This window comes from Somniosus microcephalus, chromosome 4 (genome assembly GCF_052327205.1).
Source record: "Somniosus microcephalus isolate GS21.2 chromosome 4, FLI_Smic_1.0, whole genome shotgun sequence".
Classification (NCBI taxonomy): Eukaryota; Metazoa; Chordata; class Chondrichthyes; order Squaliformes; family Somniosidae; genus Somniosus; species Somniosus microcephalus.
This window is the reverse complement of record NC_140990.1, coordinates 2540907-2565214: the sequence shown is the minus strand read 5'-3', so window position 1 is coordinate 2565214 and position 24308 is coordinate 2540907. Positions and strand designations below refer to the sequence as shown.

At 50.0% G+C, this 24308-nt stretch overlaps 1 protein-coding gene and 1 pseudogene across 2 annotated transcripts in view; one reads left to right on the top strand and one right to left on the bottom strand.

Moving 5' to 3' along the window:
* Positions 1–24308, bottom strand: part of LOC147118177 (GTP-binding protein REM 2-like) — a 59296-nt gene that overhangs the window by 28033 nt on the left and 6955 nt on the right. The gene's annotated exons all lie outside the window — the stretch shown is intronic.
* On the top strand, positions 22–22806 carry LOC147118178 (uncharacterized; annotated as a pseudogene).

Sequence of the window (24308 nt, the reverse complement as noted above, 5' to 3'; positions counted from 1 at the left end):
CTGAACAGTTAGCTAGTTAGCATGGGTTAGATACAGAGTAAAGCTCCCTCTACACTGTCCCATCAAACACTCCCAGGGCAGGTACAGCACGGGTTAGATATAGAGTAAAACTCCCTCTAAACTGTCCCATCAAACACTCCCAGGGCAGGTACAACACGGGTTAGATACAGAGTAAAGCCACCTCTACACTGTCTCATCAAACACTCCCAGGGCAGGTACAGAACGGGTTAGGTACAGAGTAAAGCTCCCTCGACACTGTCCCCATCAAACACTCCCAGGGCAGCTACAGCATGGGTAGATTCAGAGTAAAGCTCCCTCTACACTGTCCCATCAAACACTCCCAGAGCAGGTACAGCACAGGTTAGATACAGAGTAAAGCTCCCTCTACACTGTCCCGTCAAAAACTTCCAGGGCTGGTACAGCACTGGGTTAGATACAGAGTAAAGCTCCTGTAAAGTCCGCGCCTCAATAATACATGGACTTCGGGAGAACAGTTTAACAGGTACTTTACTGAACAAGAGGCAGCTTGAAACTGAAACTACAGAAGCCTGCTAGGGCCTTTTATACAGGGGTGGTCACTGCTGGTACTGCAGTCTAAGACCAGTTATTCCCTTAAAGGTACATACACAACAATTCCTCCCCTTTTAGATAAACAGTGCATAACATTCATTTAACAACTAAATAATAACTAATTACAATTACAATTTCCTCAGTAATATATACATCAACTGAAAGAGTCATTTATAAGTTCAGTCTTTGAGGAGGCTTCCTGATCCGGACTGGATAGCGCCTTTCTCGAGTATCCTGTTCTGGCGGTGGAGTCAATTCTGGCTCATTGTCATTGGTTGGTTCGTCAGCTTCCAATACCCCTGCTTCTGAGGTAGACGCAATCTGTACTTCGGGCTCATTACCAGGTGCACATGCTTGTGGTACAGGTTTGGCTTGTTCCTGTGACTCTAGAATCGGGTCAGCATGGCATCTCACGATGCTCTCTCCAACGTCCACTATGTACATTAGTGGTCCCTGCTGTGTGCATATCGTTCCTGGCTGCCATTTTTCTGTTCGGTAGTCGCGGGCCAAGACTGGTTGCCCTATCTTGAAGCTCCTGGTTGGCTTCTCATTTATGTGTTGGAACTGCTTATCCTCAACATCTCGTCTTATGTTTGGTTTGAGCAAATCCAAGCGACATCTTAGTCTCCGGTTGAAAAACAGTACGGCTGGAGTTTGGTTGGTTACTGCATGTGTCGCATTCCGGTAAGCAAACAGGAAGTTATCCACCTTGTGTTGCAGTGGTATGTCGTCATTATACATTGCCTTTATGGCCTTTTTAAAGGTCTGAACAAACCTCTCAGCCAATCCATTTGTGGCTGGATGATATGGGGCAGATGTGTAATGTTTCACCCCATTATTCTTCAGGAACCTCCGGAAATCCTCAGACACAAACTGTGGGCCATTGTCGGAACAGATCTGTTCTGGTAACCCATTCCTGGCGAAGATGGTCTGTAGGACTGCAATAGTTTTCTCCGTGGTGGTGGAGGACATTTTGATGACCTCTAGCCATTTCGAATGGGTGTCCACAGCGATTAGGAACATTGAGTCCATAAATGGGCCAGCAAAATCAATGTGTACCCGTTGCCATGGAGATGAGGGCCACTCCCATGGATGTAGCGGGGCCTGTGGTGGAGCGTTTTGGACCTTCTGGCATCCTGTGCATCTCTTGGTCATATCCTCGATTTCTTTATCGATTCCCGGCCACCACACAAACGCCCTGGCTAGGCTCTTCATTCTTATCCCTCCCAGATGACCCTCGTGAAGCTCATTGAGTACTCTATCTCTCAACTTGGGTGGAATTACCACTCGGGATCCACACATCAAGGTTCCCCGGCACACTGACAGCTGTTCCCTCCTTGGCGAGAATGCTGGCAACAGTGAGTCGCCATATGCTGGCCATCCCTTCACCGTCAAATCATAGACCCGAGAGAGTGTCGGGTCATTTCGGGTTTCCTTCTCAATACTTGCGTTTGTAACAGGCAAACATTTGACTATGGTCGCATGGAATATCTCCACAGGGTCCACTGCAGGTGCTTCTTCCGCCGTAGGCAACGGTAGGCGCGACAGCCCGTCAGCGTTTCCATGTTGTTTCGTACCCTTGTACTCTATGTCATACTGATGTGCCCCTAGAAAAAGTGACCATCTTTGCAGCCGTTGCGCCGTCATCACCGGAACGCCCTTCTTTGGATTAAAAATCGAGACCAGGGGCTGATGATCAGTCAGTAGGGTGAATTTCTGCCCGTGCAGATAGTGATTGAACTTCTTCACCCCCCACACCAGGCTGAGGGCCTCCCTGTCAATCTGGGCGTAGTTACGCTCGGCTGAGGTTAGCGAGCGCAATGCAAAGGCTATTGGCCTCTCTGAACCGTCACAGAATTTGTGTGACAGCACCGCTCCAATGCCGTAGGGAGACGCATCACATGCCAACCGAATCGGTAGTGTTGGGTTGTAGTGGGCCAGTACTTCTTTTGAAGTGATTTGGCATTTACATTCCTGAAAGGCACGCTTACACTCATCACTCCATTTCCATGTTACACCAGTTTGAAGGAGGGCGTTCAGTGGGTGCAGAATTGTAGATAAATTCGGCAAGAACTTATGGTAGTAGTTCACCAACCCGAGGAACGACCTCAGTTGCGACACATTTTCCGGTGCTGGAGCCTTGACTGCAGCCTCAATCTTGTCCGGCGACTTATGCAACCCTTCCTCATCAATCATGTGGCCACAATACGAGATTTGTCTCCTGAAGAACTCGCATTTGGGACGGTTGGCTCGTAGCCCATATTCCTGCAATCTCGTGAGCACCTGCTCCAGGTTGGCAAGGTGTTCATTGTCATTTTCGCCCGTAACCAGGATGTCGTCCAAATAACACTGGGTCCCCGGGATCCCTTGCAGGACTTGTTCCATTGCCCTCTGCCACATAGCCGGGGCCGATGCTACCCCAAATACCAGTCGATTGTACTGGTAAAGGCCTTTGTGAGTGTTTATCGTGAGGTATTTCCTAGATGCTTCTTCCACCTCCATTTGTAGATACGCTTGAGCCAGGTCAATCTTTGTAAAACGTTTCCTGTAGTGTATGTAACCTGTACTACCTTAAGAGGATACCTTAAGGTGAAGGACTACTTTTAACAGCTCCTGTACATTGTAGTACCGGTAGTGACCACACCGGTATATAAACGCTGTGGAGTAATATGTATCTCAGTTCCCGCTCTGACCCTCAATCACTAAAGACCTGTTTAGTTACTCTCTGTTGTCTGTGTCGTGTTATTCACAATAACTGCACTTGTAAACACAGACTCAACATTTCCCTCCAGATAGTGAGGCGAAAATATCTTCTATCCGCGGAAGCGGATACTGTACTGTGTGCAGGACTGGGTTCATAGTCACCTTGAAGTCCCCACAGATGCGAACCTTCCTTGGCTCCCCAGGCGTGCTGCTCACTGCTTTCTTCATTACAGGAACGATGGGTGTGGCCCACTCGCTCCAGTCCACCTTAGACAGCACCCCTGAACGCTCCAGACTCTCCAGTTCAGCTTCCACAGCTGGGCGTATCACGTATAGCACCGGTCTGGCCTTGAAAAATTTTGGGGTTGCGTTATCCTCAATCTTTATGGTTGCCTTTACTCCTTTTAGAATCCCAAGTCCTTGTTGGAACACCTCTTCCGCATCAGATAGAATTTGTGACAGACGTCCAGGTGCGACATCATCATCTTTTTTGTCAGTCACAGTTAGTGCCAGAATGGAATGCCAATCCAATTGTAGTCTTCGGATCCATTCACGTCCCAATAATGATGGTCCTCCATCTCGTAGTATATACATGTATAGTTTCTGTGTTTCCTTTCCGTTATATTCAACTGGCACCCTTATTTTTCCTCTGGGGTAGACCTTTTGCCCCGTGTATGTCTTCAATACAATGGACATGTCCTTTAAGGGTATGTGTGAGAATAGCCGCTCATAGTCTCGTCGATTCATGACAGTTAGGGCTGATCCTGTGTCCAATTCCATCTTCACTGGGGACCCTGCTATCATGAGGGTGACCCAAATGGTTCGGTGATCTTCTTTTGCGATCACGTTGTGTAATTTTAAACAACTTAATCGCCTGCTCCCGGAGTCCTTATCACTCTCCTGATCTTCGGAACTACTATCTGTCAGTTTCTTTACTTTCCTGTACTGTTCCTTAGTAGTTCTTGTCGTGTTGGTCTTCTTTCCCGACCTGCAGACTCTTGCTATATGTCCCATTTTCCCGCATTGCCTGCATATTTTGTCTTTAAACCAGCAGTCCTTCTGCTCATGGGTTGTTCTGCCGCAACGATAGCACTTTTCGGCTCCATACGCCATTTCGTTAGCGTTGTATTCTTGTGGTTTCTGTTGTATTTCCGCAGCTCCCCGTGCTGCTGCTTCATAGGATACTGCCACGCTGAAAGCCTGTTCTAGCGTCAGGTCCTTTTTTGAAAGTAGTCGTTTCTGGGTTCCTTCACTCTGGAGCCCGCAGACAAACTTATCCCGTAAGGTGTCTGCCAGTCCTGCTCCGAACTGGCAGTGCTTCGATAACTTGTGTAGTTCCGTAAGATAGTCAGCATTGCTCTCATCTTTGTGCTGGTTTCTTTTATGGAACTAGAATCTTTCTGCTATAAGCAGTGGTGTAGGGCTTAGGTGTTCCTGTAAGATATGAACAATCTCCTCAAAACTTTTCTCCATTGGTTTAGCTGGGGTAATTAAATTCCGCAATAGGCCGTACGTACTCGCACCCATCAGATTTAATAATACCGACGCCCTCTTTCCATCAGCCACCTCATTTGCCTTGCAGTACACTTCGATTCTTTCTACATACGTGGTCCAGTCTTCTACCTCGTTGTCGAAAGCAGTGATACTGCCACTTTTCGGCATCTTGGGTGATTTAAAATGGCGCCTCCCGCGCTTTTGCTTCTTCCCCAATAGAATAAAATGGCGCCTCCCGCGCTTTTGCTTCTCCCCCAACGGGATAAAATGGCGCCTCCCGCGCTTTTGCTTCTTCCCCTTACTGCCACGCTGCTCCTAGCGTTCTACGGGGTAGTGGCGGTGACCCGCAGCTTTGGCGCGTCTCGCTTTCCTTCCCCCCCATTTGGTTTCTCTCCGCTGTCCTGTTCTCGAGCACCGACCGCGCCCTGTGTGCTCCACCCTCTCTCTCTTGTTTTCTTTTCCCGGCGACGCTGCGCGGCCCATTTCGTAGAGCCGCTCGATCGAGCTTGAGCCCGCCGCAGTCCGGAAGGGTCAACGCGCTACCTGCTACCAGCACGATTCACTGGAACCACAGTCTCTCCCGCAATTCTCCAAACACCAATGGATTCTTTGGGCGGTTGCCCTCGGTCGACGCCCGTTGCTCAGACTACGACCTTCCAGGACCTTCCTTTCAGGCGAGATCCCCGTGAGATGATGCCACACTGCAGGTGAGTTCGAACTGATTCGTCGCCACTGTAAAGTCCGCGCAACAATAATACACGGACTTCGGGGGAACAGTTTAACAGGTACTTTACTGAACAAGAGGCAGCTTGAAACTGAAACTACAGAAGCCTGCTAGGGCCTTTTATACAGGGGTGGTCACTGCTGGTACTGCAGTCTAAGATCAGTTATTCCCTTAAAGGTACATACACAACAGCTCCCTCTACACTGTCCCATCAAACACCCCCAGGGCAGGTACAGCACGGGTTAGATAAAGAGTAAAGCTCCCTTTACAATGTCCCATCAAACACTCCCAGGGCAGGTACAGCACGGGTTAGATACAGGGTAAATCTCCATCTAAACTGCCCCCATCAAACACTCCCAGGACAGATACAGCATGGGTTAGAGAGAGAGTAAAGCTGCCTCTACACTGTCCCCATCAAACACTCCCAGGGCAGGTACAGCATGGGTTAGATACAGAGTAAAGCTCCCTCTACACTGTCCCATCAAACACTCCCAGGGTAGGTACAGCACGGCTTAGATAGAGAGTAAAGCTCCCTTTAGACTGTCCCATCAAGCACTCTCAGGACAGGTACAGCATAGTGTTAGATAAAGAGTAAAGCTCCCTCTACACTGCCCCCATCAAACACTCCCAGGGCCGGTACAGCACTGGTTAGATACAGAGTAAAGCTCCCTCTACACTGTTCCATCAAACACTCCCAGGGCAGGTACAGCACGGGTTAGATACAGAGTAAAGCTCCCTCTACACTGTCCCATCAAACACCCCCTGGGCAGGTACAGCACGGGTTAGATACAGAGTAAAGCTCCCTCTACACTGACCCAACAAACACTCCGAGGGCAGGTACAGCACAGGTTAGATACAGAGAAAAGCTCCCTCTACACTGTCCCATCAAACACTCCCAGGGCAGGTACAGCACGGGTTAAATACAGAGTAAAGCTCCCTCTACACTGTCCCATCAAACACTCCCCGGGCAGGTACAGCACGGGTTAGATACAGATTAAACTCCCTCGATACCGCCCCCATCAAACACTACCAGGGCAGGTACCTCACGGGTTAGATGCAGGGTAAAGCTCCCTCTACACTGTCCCATCAAACACTCCCAGGGCAGATACAGCACAGGTTAGATACAGAGTAAAGCTCCCTCTACACTGTCCCATCAAACACTCCCAGGGCAGGTACAGCACGGGTTAGGTGCAGAGTAAAGCTCTCCCTACACTGTCCCATCAAACACTCCCAGGGCAGGTACAGCACGGGTTAGATACAGAGTAAAGCTCCCTCTACACTGTCCCATCAAACACTCCCAGGGCAGGTACAGCATGGGTTAGATACAGAGTAAAGCTCCCTCTACACTGTCCCATCAAACACTCCCAGGGCAGGTACAGCACGGGTTAGATACAGAGTAAAGCTCCCTCTGCACTGTCCCATCAAACGCTCCCAGGGCAGGTACAGCATGAGTTAAATACAAAGTAAAGCACCCTCTACACGGTCCCATCAAACACTCCCAGGGCAGGCACAGCACGGGTTAGATACAGAGTAAAGCTCCCTCTACACTGCCCCCATCAAACACTCCAGGGGTAGGTTCAGTATGGGTTAGATACAGCCTAAAGCCCCCTCCACACTGTCCCATCAAACACTCCCAGGGCAGGTACATCACGGGTTAGATACAGAGTAAAGCTCCCTCGACACTCTCCCATCAAACACTCCCAGGGCAGGTACAGCACGGGTTAGATACAGAGTAAAGCACCTCTACACTGTCTCATCAAACACTCCCAGGGCAGATAAAGCACAGGTTAGATAAAGAGTAAAGCTCCCTCTACATTGTCCCATCAAACACTCCCAGGGCAGGTACAGCATGGGTTCGATACAGAGTAAAGCTTCCTCAACACTGTCCCATCAAATACTCCTGGGGCAGGTACAGCATGGGTTAGATACAGAGTACACCTCTCTCTACACTGTCCCAACAAACACTCCCAGGGCAGCTCCAGCACGGGTTAGATACAAAGTAAAGCTCCCTCTACACTGTCCCATCAAACACTCCCAGGGCAGGTACAGCACGGGTTAGATACAGATTAAAGCTCCCTCTACACTCTCCCATCAAACACTCCCAGGGCAGGTACAGCACGGGTTAGATACAGAGTAAAGCTCCCTCTACACTGTCCCATCAAACACTCCCAGGGCAGTTGCAGCACGGGTTAGATACAGAGTAAAGCTCCCTCTACACTGTCCCATCAAACACTCCCAGGGCAGGTACAGCACGGGTTAGATACAGAGTAAAGCTCCCTCTACACTGTCCCATCAAACACTCCCAGGGCAGGTACAGCACGGGTTAGATACAGAGTAAAGCTCCCTCTACACTGTCCCATCAAACACTCCCAGGGCAGGTACAGCACGGGTTAGATACAAAGTAAAGCGACTTCTACATTGTCCCATCACACACTCCCAGGTCAGGTCCAGCATGGGTTAGATACAAAGTAAAGCTCCCTCTACACTGTCCCATCAAACACACCCAGGGCAGGTACAGCACAGGGTAGATACAGAGTGTATTGATTTCTTTGTGGGTTCAATGACGAGACATTTATGTAAGAGAATGACTTTTAATCTAAAGTCTGTTCAACTCTTTATACAGCTTTACAGGAGACACGATGCTTGTGATGCATCGAGAACGAAACTGAAACTAAACTAAATTGCCTTGCTTGTCTCGGTCACATGCCCTCTGCTGGTCAGGCACAAGCAATCAATACATGCAAACATGCTGATAAGGCATCATAATCAAACAGGCAAATACCATCTCTTTTTGCTGATATCATTCCACAGAGAAAAGCTTCCTCTACACTGTCCTTTCAAACACTCCCAGGGCAGGTACAGCACAGGTTAGATACAGAGTAAAGCTCCCTCTACACTGTCCCCATCAAACACTCCCAGGGCAGGTACAGCACGGGTTAGATACAGAGTAAGGCTCCCTCTACACTGTCCCATCAAACACTCCCAGGGCAGGTACAGCACGGGTTAGATACAGAGTAAAGCTCCCTCTACACTGTCCCATCAAACACTCCCAGGGCAGGTGCAGCACAGGGTTAGATAGAGAGTAAAGCTCCCTCTACACTGTCCCATCAAACACTCCCAGGTCAGGTACAGCACGGGTTAGATACAGAGTAAAGCTCCCTCTACACTGTCCCATCAAACACTCCCAGGGCAGGTACAGCACAGGGTTAGATACAGAGTAAAGCTCCCTCTACACTGTCCCATCAAACACTCCCAGGTCAGGTACAGCACGGGTTAGATACAGAGTAAAGCTCCCTCTACACTGTCCCATCAAACACTCCCAGGGCAGGTACAGCACGGGTTAGATACCGAGTAAAACTCCCTCGACACTGTCCCATCAAACACTCCCAGGGCAGGTACAGAACGGGTTAGATACAGAGTAAAGCTCCCTCTACACTGTCCCATCAAACACTCCCAGGGCAGGTACAGCACAGGTTAGATACAGAGTAAAGCTCCCTCTACACTTACCCATCAAACACTCCCCGGGCAGATACAGCACGGGTTTGATACAGAGTAAAGCTTCCTCAACACACCCATCAAATACTCCCGGGGCAGGTACAGCATGGATTAGATACAGAGTAAAGCTCCATGCACACTCTCCCATCAATCACTCCCGGGGCAGGTACAGCATGGGTTAGATACAGAGTAAAGCTCCCTCTACACTGTCCCCATCAAACACTCCCGGGGCAGGTTCAGCATGGGTTAGATACAGCCTAAAGCCCCCTCCACACTGTCCCATCAAACACTCCCAGGGCAGGTACATCACGGGTTAGATGCAGAATAAAGCTCCCTCTACACTGTCTCATCAAATACTCCCAGGGCAGGTACAGCACGGGTCAGATACAGAGTAAAGCTCCCTCTGCACTGTCCCATCAAACAGTCCCAGGGCAGATACAGCACGGGTTCGATACAGGGTAAATTATCCTCTACACTGCCCCATCAAACATTCCCAGGGCAGGTACAGCATGGGTTAGATAGAGAGAAAAGCTCTTTCTACACTGTCCAAATAATCACTCCCAGGGCAGGTACAGCACAGGTTAGAAACAGAGTAAAGCTCCATCTACACTGTCCCATCAAACACTGCCAGTGCAGGTGCAGCACAGGTAAGATACAGAGTAAAGCTCCCTCTACACTGTCCCATCAAACACTCCCAGGGCAGGTACAGCACGGGTTAGATACAGAGTAAAGCTCCCTCTACACTGTCCCATCAAACACTCCCAGGGCAGGTACAGCACGGGTTAGATACAGAGTAAAGCTCCCTCTACACTTTCCCATCAAACACTCCCAGGCCAGGTACAGCACGGGTTAGATAGAGAGTAAAGCTCCTTTACACAGTCTCATCAAACACTCCCAGGGCAGATAAAGCACAGGTTAGATAAAGAGTAAAGCTCCCTCTACATTGTCCCATCAAACACTCCCTGGGCAGATCCAGCACGGGTTAGATACAGAGTAAAGCTCCCTCTACACATTCCCATCAAACACTCCCAGGGCAGGTACAGCACGGGTTAGATACAGAGTAAAGCTCCCTCTACACTGTCCCATCAAACACTCCCAGGGCAGGTACAGCACGGGTTAGATACAGAGTAAAGCTCCCTCTACACTGTCCCATCAAACACTCCCAGGGCAGGTACAGCATGGGTTAGATACAGAGTAAAGCTCACTCTACACTGTCCCATCAAACACTCCCAGGGCAGGTACAGCACGGGTTAGTTACAGAGTAAAGCTCCCTCTACACTGTCCCATCAAACACTCCCAGGGCAGGTACAGCACGGGTTAGATACAGAGTAAAGCTCCCTCTACTCTGTCCCATCAATCACTCCCAGGGCAGGTACAGCACGGGTTAGATACAGAGTAAAGGTCCCTCCACACTGTCCCATCAAACACTCCCAGTGCAGGTGCAGCACGGGTTAGATACAGAGTAAAGCTTCCTCTACACTGTCCCATCAAACACTCCCAGGGCAGGTACAGCACGGGTTAGATAAAGAGTAAAGTTCCCTCTATACTGACTCATCAAACACTCCCAGGGCAGGTACAGCACGGGTTAGATACAGAGTAAAGCTCATCTACACTGTCCGATCAAACACTCCCAGGGCAGGTACAGCACGGGTTAGATACAGAGTAAAGCTCCCTCTACAATGTTCCTTCAAACACTCCCAGGGCAGGTACAGCATGGGGTTAGATACAGAGTAAATCTCCCTGTACACTGTCCCATCAAACACTCCCAGGGCAGGTACAGCACGGGTTAGATAGAGAGTAAAGCTCCCTCTACACTGTCCCATCAAACACTCCCAGGGCAGGTACAGCATGGGTTAGATACAGAGTAAAGCTCCCTCTACACTGTCCCATCAAACACTCCCAGGGCAGGTACAGCACAGGTTAGACACAGATTAAAGCTCCCTGTACACTGTCCCATCAAACACTCCCAGGGTAGGTACAGCACGGGTTAGATACAGAGTAAAGCTCCCTCTACACTATCCCATCAAACACTCCCAGGGCAGGTACAGCACGGGTTAGATACAGAGTGAAACTCCTTCTACACTGTCCCATCAAACACTCCCAGGGCAGGTACAGCACGGGTTAGATACAGAGTAAAGCTCCCTCTACACTGTCCCATCAAACACTCCCAGGGCAGGTACAGCACAGGTTAGATACAGAGTAAAGCTCCCTCTATACTGTCCCATCAAACACTCCCAGGGCAGGTACAGCACGGGTTAGATACAGAGTAAAGCTCCCTCTGCACTGTCCCATCAAACACTCCCAGGGCAGGTACAGCACCGGTTAGATACAGAGTAAAGCTCCCTCTACACTGTCCCATCAAACACTCCCAGGGCAGGTACAGCACGGGTTAAATACAGAGTAAAGCTCCCTCTACACTGTCCCATCAAAGACTTCCAGGGCAGGTACAGCACAGGGTTATATACAGAGTAAAGCTCCCTCTACACTGTCCCATCAAACACTCCCCGGGCAGGTACACCACGGGTTAGATACAGATTAAACTCCCTCGATACCGCCCCCATCAAACACTACCAGGGCAGGTACCTCACGGGTTAGATGCAGGGTAAAGCTCCCTCTACACTGTCCCATCAAACACTCCCAGGGCAGATACAGCACAGGTTAGATACAGAGTAAAGCTCCCTCTACACTGTCCCATCAAACACTCCCAGGGCAGGTACAGCACGGGTTAGGTGCAGAGTAAAGCTCTCCCTACACTGTCCCATCAAACACTCCCAGGGCAGGTACAGCACGGGTTAGATACAGAGTAAAGCTCCCTCTACACTGTCCCATCAAACACTCCCAGGGCAGGTACAGCACGGGTTAGATACAGAGTAAAGCTCCCTCTGCACTGTCCCATCAAACGATCCCAGGGCAGGTACAGCATGAGTTAAATACAAAGTAAAGCACCCTCTACACTGTCCCATCAAACACTCCCAGGGCAGGCACAGCACGGGTTAGATACAGAGTAAAGCTCCCTCTACACTGCCCCCATCAAACACTCCAGGGGTAGGTTCAGTATGGGTTAGATACAGCCTAAAGCCCCCTCCACACTGTCCCATCAAACACTCCCAGGGCAGGTACATCACGGGTTAGATACAGAGTAAAGCTCCCTCGACACTCTCCCATCAAACACTCCCAGGGCAGGTACAGCACGGGTTAGATACAGAGTAAAGCACCTCTACACTGTCTCATCAAACACTCCCAGGGCAGATAAAGCACAGGTTAGATAAAGAGTAAAGCTCCCTCTACATTGTCCCATCAAACACTCCCAGGGCAGGTACAGCATGGGTTCGATACAGAGTAAAGCTTCCTCAACACTGTCCCATCAAATACTCCTGGGGCAGGTACAGCATGGGTTAGATACAGAGTACACCTCCCTCTACACTGTCCCAACAAACACTCCCAGGGCAGCTCCAGCACGGGTTAGATACAAAGTAAAGCTCCCTCTACACTGTCCCATCAAACACTCCCAGGGCAGGTACAGCACGGGTTAGATACAGAGTAAAGCTCCCTCTACACTCTCCCATCAAACACTCCCAGGGCAGGTACAGCACGGGTTAGATACAGAGTAAAGCTCCCTCTACACTGTCCCATCAAACACTCCCAGGGCAGGTACAGCACAGGGTAGATACAGAGTGTATTGATTTCTTTGTGGGTTCAATGACGAGACATTTATGTAAGAGAATGACTTTTAATCTAAAGTCTGTTCAACTCTTTATACAGCTTTACAGGAGACACGATGCTTGTGATGCATCGAGAACGAAACTGAAACTAAACTAAATTGCCTTGCTTGTCTCGGTCACATGCCCTCTGCTGGTCAGGCACAAGCAATCAATACATGCAAACATGCTGATAAGGCATCATAATCAAACAGGCAAATACCATCTCTATTTGCTGATATCATTCCACAGAGAAAAGCTTCCTCTACACTGTCCCATCAAACACTCCCAGGGCAGGTACAGCACAGGTTAGATACAGAGTAAAGCTCCCTCTACACTGTCCCCATCAAACACTCCCAGGGCAGGTACAGCACGGGTTAGATACAGAGTAAGGCTCCCTCTACACTGTCCCATCAAACACTCCCAGGGCAGGTACAGCACGGGTTAGATACAGAGTAAAGCTCCCTCTACACTGTCCCATCAAACACTCCCAGGGCAGGTGCAGCACAGGGTTAGATAGAGAGTAAAGCTCCCTCTACACTGTCCCATCAAACACTCCCAGGGCAGGTACAGCACAGGGTTAGATACAGAGTAAAGCTCCCTCTACACTGTCCCATCAAACACTCCCAGGTCAGGTACAGCACGGGTTAGATACAGAGTAAAGCTCCCTCTACACTGTCCCATCAAACACTCCCAGGGCAGGTACAGCACAGGGTTAGATACAGAGTAAAGCTCCCTCTACACTGTCCCATCAAACACTCCCAGGTCAGGTACAGCACGGGTTAGATACAGAGTAAAGCTCCCTCTACACTGTCCCATCAAACACTCCCAGGGCAGGTACAGCACGGGTTAGATACCGAGTAAAACTCCCTCGACACTGTCCCATCAAACACTCCCAGGGCAGGTACAGAACGGGTTAGATACAGAGTAAAGCTCCCTCTACACTGTCCCATCAAACACTCCCAGGGCAGGTACAGCACAGGTTAGATACAGAGTAAAGCTCCCTCTACACTTACCCATCAAACACTCCCCGGGCAGATACAGCACGGGTTTGATACAGAGTAAAGCTTCCTCAACACACCCATCAAATACTCCCGGGGCAGGTACAGCATGGATTAGATACAGAGTAAAGCTCCATGCACACTCTCCCATCAATCACTCCCGGGGCAGGTACAGCATGGGTTAGATACAGAGTAAAGCTCCCTCTACACTGTCCCCATCAAACACTCCCGGGGCAGGTTCAGCATGGGTTAGATACAGCCTAAAGCCCCCTCCACACTGTCCCATCAAACACTCCCAGGGCAGGTACATCACGGGTTAGATGCAGAATAAAGCTCCCTCTACACTGTCTCATCAAATACTCCCAGGGCAGGTACAGCACGGGTCAGATACAGAGTAAAGCTCCCTCTGCACTGTCCCATCAAACAGTCCCAGGGCAGATACAGCACGGGTTCGATACAGGGTAAATTATCCTCTACACTGCCCCATCAAACATTCCCAGGGCAGGTACAGCATGGGTTAGATAGAGAGAAAAGCTCTTTCTACACTGTCCAAATAATCACTCCCAGGGCAGGTACAGCACAGGTTAGAAACAGAGTAAAGCTCCATCTACACTGTCCCATCAAACACTGCCAGTGCAGGTGCAGCACAGGTAAGATACAGAGTAAAGCTCCCTCTACACTGTCCCATCAAACACTCCCAGGGCAGGTACAGCACGGGTTAGATACAGAGTAAAGCTCCCTCTACACTTTCCCATCAAACACTCCCAGGCCAGGTACAGCACGGGTTAGATAGAGAGTAAAGCTCCTTTACACAGTCTCATCAAACACTCCCAGGGCAGATAAAGCACAGGTTAGATAAAGAGTAAAGCTCCCTCTACATTGTCCCATCAAACACTCCCAGGGCAGGTCCAGCACGGGTTAGATACAGAGTAAAGCTCCCTCTACACATTCCCATCAAACACTCCCAGGGCAGGTACAGCACGGGTTAGATACAGAGTAAAGCTCCCTCTACACTGTCCCATCAAACACTCCCAGGGCAGGTACAGCACGGGTTAGATACAGAGTAAAGCTCCCTCTACACTGTCCCATCAAACACTCCCAGGGCAGGTACAGCATGGGTTAGATACAGAGTAAAGCTCACTCTACACTGTCCCATCAAACACTCCCAGGGCAGGTACAGCACGGGTTAGTTACAGAGTAAAGCTCCCTCTACACTGTCCCATCAAACACTCCCAGGGCAGGTACAGCACGGGTTAGATACAGAGTAAAGCTCCCTCTACTCTGTCCCATCAATCACTCCCAGGGCAGGTACAGCACGGGTTAGATACAGAGTAAAGGTCCCTCCACACTGTCCCATCAAACACTCCCAGTGCAGGTGCAGCACGGGTTAGATACAGAGTAAAGCTTCCTCTACACTGTCCCATCAAACACTCCCAGGGCAGGTACAGCACGGGTTAGATAAAGAGTAAAGTTCCCTCTATACTGACTCATCAAACACTCCCAGGGCAGGTACAGCACGGGTTAGATACAGAGTAAAGCTCATCTACACTGTCCGATCAAACACTCCCAGGGCAGGTACAGCACGGGTTAGATACAGAGTAAAGCTCCCTCTACAATGTTCCTTCAAACACTCCCAGGGCAGGTACAGCATGGGGTTAGATACAGAGTAAATCTCCCTGTACACTGTCCCATCAAACACTCCCAGGGCAGGTACAGCACGGGTTAGATAGAGAGTAAAGCTCCCTCTACACTGTCCCATCAAACACTCCCAGGGCAGGTACAGCATGGGTTAGATACAGAGTAAAGCTCCCTCTACACTGTCCCATCAAACACTCCCAGGGCAGGTACAGCACAGGTTAGACACAGATTAAAGCTCCCTGTACACTGTCCCATCAAACACTCCCAGGGCAGGTACAGCACGGGTTAGATACAGAGTAAAGCTCCCTCTACACTATCCCATCAAACACTCCCAGGGCAGGTACAGCACGGGTTAGATACAGAGTGAAACTCCTTCTACACTGTCCCATCAAACACTCCCAGGGCAGGTACAGCACGGGTTAGATACAGAGTAAAGCTCCCTCTACACTGTCCCATCAAACACTCCCAGGGCAGGTACAGCACAGGTTAGATACAGAGTAAAGCTCCCTCTATACTGTCCCATCAAACACTCCCAGGGCAGGTACAGCACGGGTTAGATACAGAGTGAAGCTCCTTCTACACTGTCCCATCAAACACTCCCAGGGCAGGTACAGCACGGGTTAGATACAGAGTAAAGCTCCCTCTGCACTGTCCCATCAAACACTCCCAGGGCAGGTACAGCACCGGTTAGATACAGAGTAAAGCTCCCTCTACACTGTCCCATCAAACACTCCCAGGGCAGGTACAGCACGGGTTAAATACAGAGTAAAGCTCCCTCTACACTGTCCCATCAAAGACTTCCAGGGCAGGTACAGCACAGGGTTATATACAGAGTAAAGCTCCCTCTACACTGTCCCATCAAACACTCCCCGGGCAGGTACAGCACGGGTTAGATACAGATTAAACTCCCTCGATACCGCCCCCATCAAACACTACAAGGGCAGGTACCTCACGGGTTAGATGCAGGATAAAGCTCCCTCTACACTGTCCCATCAAACACTCCCAGGGCAGTTACAGCACAGGTTAGATACAGAGTAAAGCTCCCTCTACACTGTCCCATCAAACACTCCCAGGGCAGGTACAGCACGGGTTAGGTGCAGAGTAAAGCTCTCCCTACACTGTCCCATCAAACACTCCCAGGGCAGGTACAGCACGGGTTAGATACAGAGTAAAGCTCCCTCTACACTGTCCCATCAAACACTCCCAGGGCAGGTACAGCATGGGTTAGATACAGAGTAAAGCTCCCTCTACACTGTCCCATCAAACACTCCCAGGGCAGGTACAGCACGGGTTAGATACAGAGTAAAGCTCCCTCTGCACTGTCCCATCAAACGATCCCAGGGCAGGTACAGCATGAGTTAAATACAAAGTAAAGCACCCTCTACACTGTCCCATCAAACACTCCCAGGGCAGGCACAGCACGGGTTAGATACAGAGTAAAGCTCCCTCTACACTGCCCCCATCAAACACTCCAGGGGTAGGTTCAGTATGGGTTAGATACAGCCTAAAGCCCCCTCCACACTGTCCCATCAAACACTCCCAGGGCAGGTACATCACGGGTTAGATACAGAGTAAAGCTCCCTCGACACTCTCCCATCAAACACTCCCAGGGCAGGTACAGCACGGGTTAGATACAGAGTAAAGCACCTCTACACTGTCTCATCAAACACTCCCAGGGCAGATAAAGCACAGGTTAGATAAAGAGTAAAGCTCCCTCTACATTGTCCCATCAAACACTCCCAGGGCAGGTACAGCATGGGTTCGATACAGAGTAAAGCTTCCTCAACACTGTCCCATCAAATACTCCTGGGGCAGGTACAGCATGGGTTAGATACAGAGTACACCTCCCTCTACACTGTCCCAACAAACACTCCCAGGGCAGCTCCAGCACGGGTTAGATACAAAGTAAAGCTCCCTCTACACTGTCCCATCAAACACTCCCAGGGCAGGTACAGCACGGGTTAGATACAGAGTAAAGCTCCCTCTACACTCTCCCATCAAACACTCCCAGGGCAGGTACAGCACGGGTTAGATACAGAGTAAAGCTCCCTCTACACTGTCCCATCAAACACTCCCAGGGCAGTTGCAGCACGGGTTAGATACAGAGTAAAGCTCCCTCTACACTGTCCCATCAAACACTCCCAGGGCAGGTACAGCACGGGTTAGATACAGAGTAAAGCTCCCTCTACACTGTCCCATCAAACACTCCCAGGGCAGGTACAGCACGGGTTAGATACAAAGTAAAGCGACTTCTACATTGTCCCATCACACACTCCCAGGTCAGGTCCAGCATGGGTTAGATACAAAGTAAAGCTCCCTCTACACTGTCCCATCAAACACACCCAGGGCAGGTACAGCACAGGGTAGATACAGAGTGTATTGATTTCTTTGTGGGTTCAATGACGAGACATTTATGTAAGAGAATGACTTTTAATCTAAAGTCTGTTCAACTCTTTATACAGCTTTACAGGAGACACGATGCTTGTGATGCATCGAGAACGAAACTGAAACTAAACTAAATTGCCTTGCTTGTCTCGGTCACATGCCCTCTGCTGGTCAGGCACAAGCAATCAATACATGCAAACATGCTGATAAGGCATCATAATCAAACAGGCAAATACCATCTCTATTTGCTGATATCATTCCACAGAGAAAAGCTTCCTCTACACTGTCCCATCAAACACTCCCAGGGCAGGTACAGCACAGGTTAGATACAGAGTAAAGCTCCCTCTACACTGTCCCCATCAAACACTCCCAGGGCAGGTACAGCACGGGTTAGATACAGAGTAAGGCTCCCTCTACACTGTCCCATCAAACACTCCCAGGGCAGGTACAGCACGGGTTAGATACAGAGTAAAGCTCCCTCTACACTGTCCCATCAAACACTCCCAGGGCAGGTGCAGCACAGGGTTAGATAGAGAGTAAAGCTCCCTCTACACTGTCCCATCAAACACTCCCAGGGCAGGTACAGCACGGGTTAGATACAGAGTAAGGCTCCCTCTACACTGTCCCATCAAACACTCCCAGGGCAGGTACAGCACGGGTTAGATACAGAGTAAAGCTCCCTCTACACTGTCCCATCAAACACTCCCAGGGCAGGTGCAGCACAGGGTTAGATAGAGAGTAAAGCTCCCTCTACACTGTCCCATCAAACACTCCCAGGGCAGGTACAGCACAGGGTTAGATACAGAGTAAAGCTCCCTCTACACTGTCCCATCAAACACTCCCAGGTCAGGTACAGCACGGGTTAGATACAGAGTAAAGCTCCCTCTACACTGTCCCATCAAACACTCCCAGGGCAGGTACAGCACAGGGTTAGATACAGAGTAAAGCTCCCTCTACACTGTCCCATCAAACACTCCCAGGTCAGGTACAGCACGGGTTAGATACAGAGTAAAGCTCCCTCTACACTGTCCCATCAAACACTCCCAGGGCAGGTACAGCACGGGTTAGATACAGAGTAAAGCTCCCTCTGCACTGTCCCATCAAACGATCCCAGGGCAGGTACAGCATGAGTTAAATACAAAGTAAAGCACCCTCTACACTGTCCCATCAAACACTCCCAGGGCAGGCACAGCACGGGTTAGATACAGAGTAAAGCTCCCTCTACACTGCCCCCATCAAACACTCCAGGGGTAGGTTCAGTATGGGTTAGATACAGCCTAAAGCCCCCTCCACACTGTCCCATCAAACACTCCCAGGGCAGGTACATCACGGGTTAGATACAGAGTAAAGCTCCCTCGACACTCTCCCATCAAACACTCCCAGGGCAGGTACAGCACGGGTTAGATACAGAGTAAAGCACCTCTACACTGTCTCATCAAACACTCCCAGGGCAGATAAAGCACAGGTTAGATAAAGAGTAAAGCTCCCTCTACATTGTCCCATCAAACACTCCCAGGGCAGGTACAGCATGGGTTCGATACAGAGTAAAGCTTCCTCAACACTGTCCCATCAAATACTCCTGGGGCAGGTACAGCATGGGTTAGATACAGAGTACACCTCCCTCTACACTGTCCCAACAAACACTCCCAGGGCAGCTCCAGCACGGGTTAGATACAAAGTAAAGCTCCCTCTACACTGTCCCATCAAACACTCCCAGGGCAGGTACAGCACGGGTTAGATACAGAGTAAAGCTCCCTCTACACTCTCCCATCAAACACTCCCAGGGCAGGTACAGCACGGGTTAGATACAGAGTAAAGCTCCCTCTACACTGTCCCATCAAACACTCCCAGGGCAGTTGCAGCACGGGTTAGATACAGAGTAAAGCTCCCTCTACACTGTCCCATCAAACACTCCCAGGGCAGGTACAGCACGGGTTAGATACAGAGTAAAGCTCCCTCTACACTGTCCCATCAAACACTCCCAGGGCAGGTACAGCACGGGTTAGATATAGAGTAAAGCTCCCTCTACACTGTCCCATCAAACACTCCCAGGGCAGGTACAGCACGGGTTAGATACAAAGTAAAGCGACTTCTACATTGTCCCATCAAACACTCCCAGGGCAGGTACAGCACGGGTTAGATACAGAGTAAAGCGACTTCTACATTGTCCCATCACACACTCCCAGGTCAGGTCCAGCATGGGTTAGATACAAAGTAAAGCTCCCTCTACACTGTCCCATCAAACACACCCAGGGCAGGTACAGCACAGGGTAGATACAGAGTGTATTGATTTCTTTGTGGGTTCAATGACGAGACATTTATGTAAGAGAATGACTTTTAATCTAAAGTCTGTTCAACTCTTTATACAGCTTTACAGGAGACACGATGCTTGTGATGCATCGAGAACGAAACTGAAACTAAACTAAATTGCCTTGCTTGTCTCGGTCACATGCCCTCTGCTGGTCAGGCACAAGCAATCAATACATGCAAACATGCTGATAAGGCATCATAATCAAACAGGCAAATACCATCTCTATTTGCTGATATCATTCCACAGAGAAAAGCTTCCTCTACACTGTCCCATCAAACACTCCCAGGGCAGGTACAGCACAGGTTAGATACAGAGTAAAGCTCCCTCTACACTGTCCCCATCAAACACTCCCAGGGCAGGTACAGCACGGGTTAGATACAGAGTAAGGCTCCCTCTACACTGTCCCATCAAACACTCCCAGGGCAGGTACAGCACGGGTTAGATACAGAGTAAAGCTCCCTCTACACTGTCCCATCAAACACTCCCAGGGCAGGTGCAGCACAGGGTTAGATAGAGAGTAAAGCTCCCTCTACACTGTCCCATCAAACACTCCCAGGGCAGGTACAGCACGGGTTAGATACAGAGTAAGGCTCCCTCTACACTGTCCCATCAAACACTCCCAGGGCAGGTACAGCACGGGTTAGATACAGAGTAAAGCTCCCTCTACACTGTCCCATCAAACACTCCCAGGGCAGGTACAGCACAGGGTTAGATACAGAGTAAAGCTCCCTCTACACTGTCCCATCAAACACTCCCAGGTCAGGTACAGCACGGGTTAGATACAGAGTAAAGCTCCCTCTACACTGTCCCATCAAACACTCCCAGGGCAGGTACAGCACGGGTTAGATACCGAGTAAAACTCCCTCGACACTGTCCCATCAAACACTCCCAGGGCAGGTACAGAACGGGTTAGATACAGAGTAAAGCTCCCTCTACACTGTCCCATCAAACACTCCCAGGGCAGGTACAGCACAGGTTAGATACAGAGTAAAGCTCCCTCTACACTTACCCATCAAACACTCCCCGGGCAGATACAGCACGGGTTTGATACAGAGTAAAGCTTCCTCAACACACCCATCAAATACTCCCGGGGCAGGTACAGCATGGATTAGATACAGAGTAAAGCTCCATGCACACTCTCCCATCAATCACTCCCGGGGCAGGTACAGCATGGGTTAGATACAGAGTAAAGCTCCCTCTACACTGTCCCCATCAAACACTCCCGGGGCAGGTTCAGCATGGGTTAGATACAGCCTAAAGCCCCCTCCACACTGTCCCATCAAACACTCCCAGGGCAGGTACATCACGGGTTAGATGCAGAATAAAGCTCCCTCTACACTGTCTCATCAAATACTCCCAGGGCAGGTACAGCACGGGTCAGATACAGAGTAAAGCTCCCTCTGCACTGTCCCATCAAACAGTCCCAGGGCAGATACAGCACGGGTTCGATACAGGGTAAATTATCCTCTACACTGCCCCATCAAACATTCCCAGGGCAGGTACAGCATGGGTTAGATAGAGAGAAAAGCTCTTTCTACACTGTCCAAATAATCACTCCCAGGGCAGGTACAGCACAGGTTAGAAACAGAGTAAAGCTCCATCTACACTGTCCCATCAAACACTGCCAGTGCAGGTGCAGCACAGGTAAGATACAGAGTAAAGCTCCCTCTACACTGTCCCATCAAACACTCCCAGGGCAGGTACAGCACGGGTTAGATACAGAGTAAAGCTCCCTCTACACTGTCCCATCAAACACTCCCAGGGCAGGTACAGCACGGGTTAGATACAGAGTAAAGCTCCCTCTACACTTTCCCATCAAACACTCCCAGGCCAGGTACAGCACGGTTTAGATAGAGAGTAAAGCTCCTTTACACAGTCTCATCAAACACTCCCAGGGCAGATAAAGCACAGGTTAGATAAAGAGTAAAGCTCCCTCTACATTGTCCCATCAAACACTCCCAGGGCAGGTCCAGCACGGGTTAGATACAGAGTAAAGCTCCCTCTACACATTCCCATCAAACACTCCCAGGGCAGGTACAGCACGGGTTAGATGCAGAGTAAAGCTCCCTCTACACTGTCCCATCAAACACTCCCAGGGCAGGTACAGCACGGGTTAGATACAGAGTAAAGCTCCCTCTACACTGTCCCATCAAACACTCCCAGGGCAGGTACAGCATGGGTTAGATACAGAGTAAAGCTCACTCTACACTGTCCCATCAAACACTCCCAGGGCAGGTACAGCACGGGTTAGTTACAGAGTAAAGCTCCCTCTACACTGTCCCATCAAACACTCCCAGGGCAGGTACAGCACGGGTTAGATACAGAGTAAAGCTCCCTCTACTCTGTCCCATCAATCACTCCCAGGGCAGGTACAGCACGGGTTAGATACAGAGTAAAGGTCCCTCCACACTGTCCCATCAAACACTCCCAGTGCAGGTGCAGCACGGGTTAGATACAGAGTAAAGCTTCCTCTACACTGTCCCATCAAACACTCCCAGGGCAGGTACAGCACGGGTTAGATAAAGAGTAAAGTTCCCTCTATACTGACTCATCAAACACTCCCAGGGCAGGTACAGCACGGGTTAGATACAGAGTAAAGCTCATCTACACTGTCCGATCAAATACTCCCAGGGCAGGTACAGCACGGGTTAGATACAGAGTAAAGCTCCCTCTACAATGTTCCTTCAAACACTCCCAGGGCAGGTACAGCATGGGGTTAGATACAGAGTAAATCTCCCTGTACACTGTCCCATCAAACACTCCCAGGGCAGGTACAGCACGGGTTAGATAGAGAGTAAAGCTCCCTCTACACTGTCCCATCAAACACTCCCAGGGCAGGTACAGCATGGGTTAGATACAGAGTAAAGCTCCCTCTACACTGTCCCATCAAACACTCCCAGGGCAGGTACAGCACAGGTTAGACACAGATTAAAGCTCCCTGTACACTGTCCCATCAAACACTCCCAGGGCAGGTACAGCACGGGTTAGATACAGAGTAAAGCTCCCTCTACACTATCCCATCAAACACTCCCAGGGCAGGTACAGCACGGGTTAGATACAGAGTGAAACTCCTTCTACACTGTCCCATCAAACACTCCCAGGGCAGGTACAGCACGGGTTAGATACAGAGTAAAGCTCCCTCTACACTGTCCCATCAAACACTCCCAGGGCAGGTACAGTACAGGTTAGATACAGAGTAAAGCTCCCTCTATACTGTCCCATCAAACACTCCCAGGGCAGGTACAGCACGGGTTAGATACAGAGTGAAGCTCCTTCTACACTGTCCCATCAAACACTCCCAGGGCAGGTACAGCACGGGTTAGATACAGAGTAAAGCTCCCTCTGCACTGTCCCATCAAACACTCCCAGGGCAGGTACAGCACCGGTTAGATACAGAGTAAAGCTCCCTCTACACTGTCCCATCAAACACTCCCAGGGCAGGTACAGCACGGGTTAGATACAGAGTAAAGCTCCCTCTACACTGTCCCATCAAACACTCCCAGGGCAGGTACAGCACGGGTTAGATACAGAGTGAAGCTCCTTCTACACTGTCCCATCAAACACTCCCAGGTCAAGTCCAGCACGTGTTAGATACAGAGTGAAGCTCCTTCTAAATTGTCCCATCAAACACTCCCAGGGCAGGTACAGCACAGGTTAGATACAGAGTAAAGCTACCTGTACATTGATGCGCTATCGATTCTAATAAGAGGCTGAGTAGAGTTCAGAACAACAGGCTTTTATTAACTACTGAATGCAACTACAAACAGATCAGGACTATGCCTCTAGTGGACGACCGAATGGCAGAGAGCTGCCGTGCAGCCTTCCTTATACCAGGTAGCCAAGGGCGGAGTCAGCTGAGGCATAGTCAGGTATAACAGTGAAACAAGAGTGAACGACAACAACAACAACAATAGTGAACACAGTGAACGACAGTGGTTTACCACATTCACCCCTCATTTAAAATTAAGTCCGGCGGGGTGAAGTGTATCAAAAGTTCGAGTAGGTGAGTCTGTCGGGCGGCCTCGTTTGCCATCGAGATCTTCGTGGCGACGGTTGAGATGGTACAGCTTGCAACGACGCGTCTTGAACGGGATTGAGCACCGGCGTATCGTCCCCTTTGGTGTTGGGTGGGCGAGTGGACTCCGGCGGGTCCTGGGGTCGCGGCATGCCGTCTACTGGGGTGGAATGGACAGGGGTGAGAATTGGGTCTACTGAATTTTGGGCTGTGTCGAAGGGGGTTGTGGTGGAGGGCAATGGTGACGGGTCAGTGGATCCCGAGGGTGCCAGAT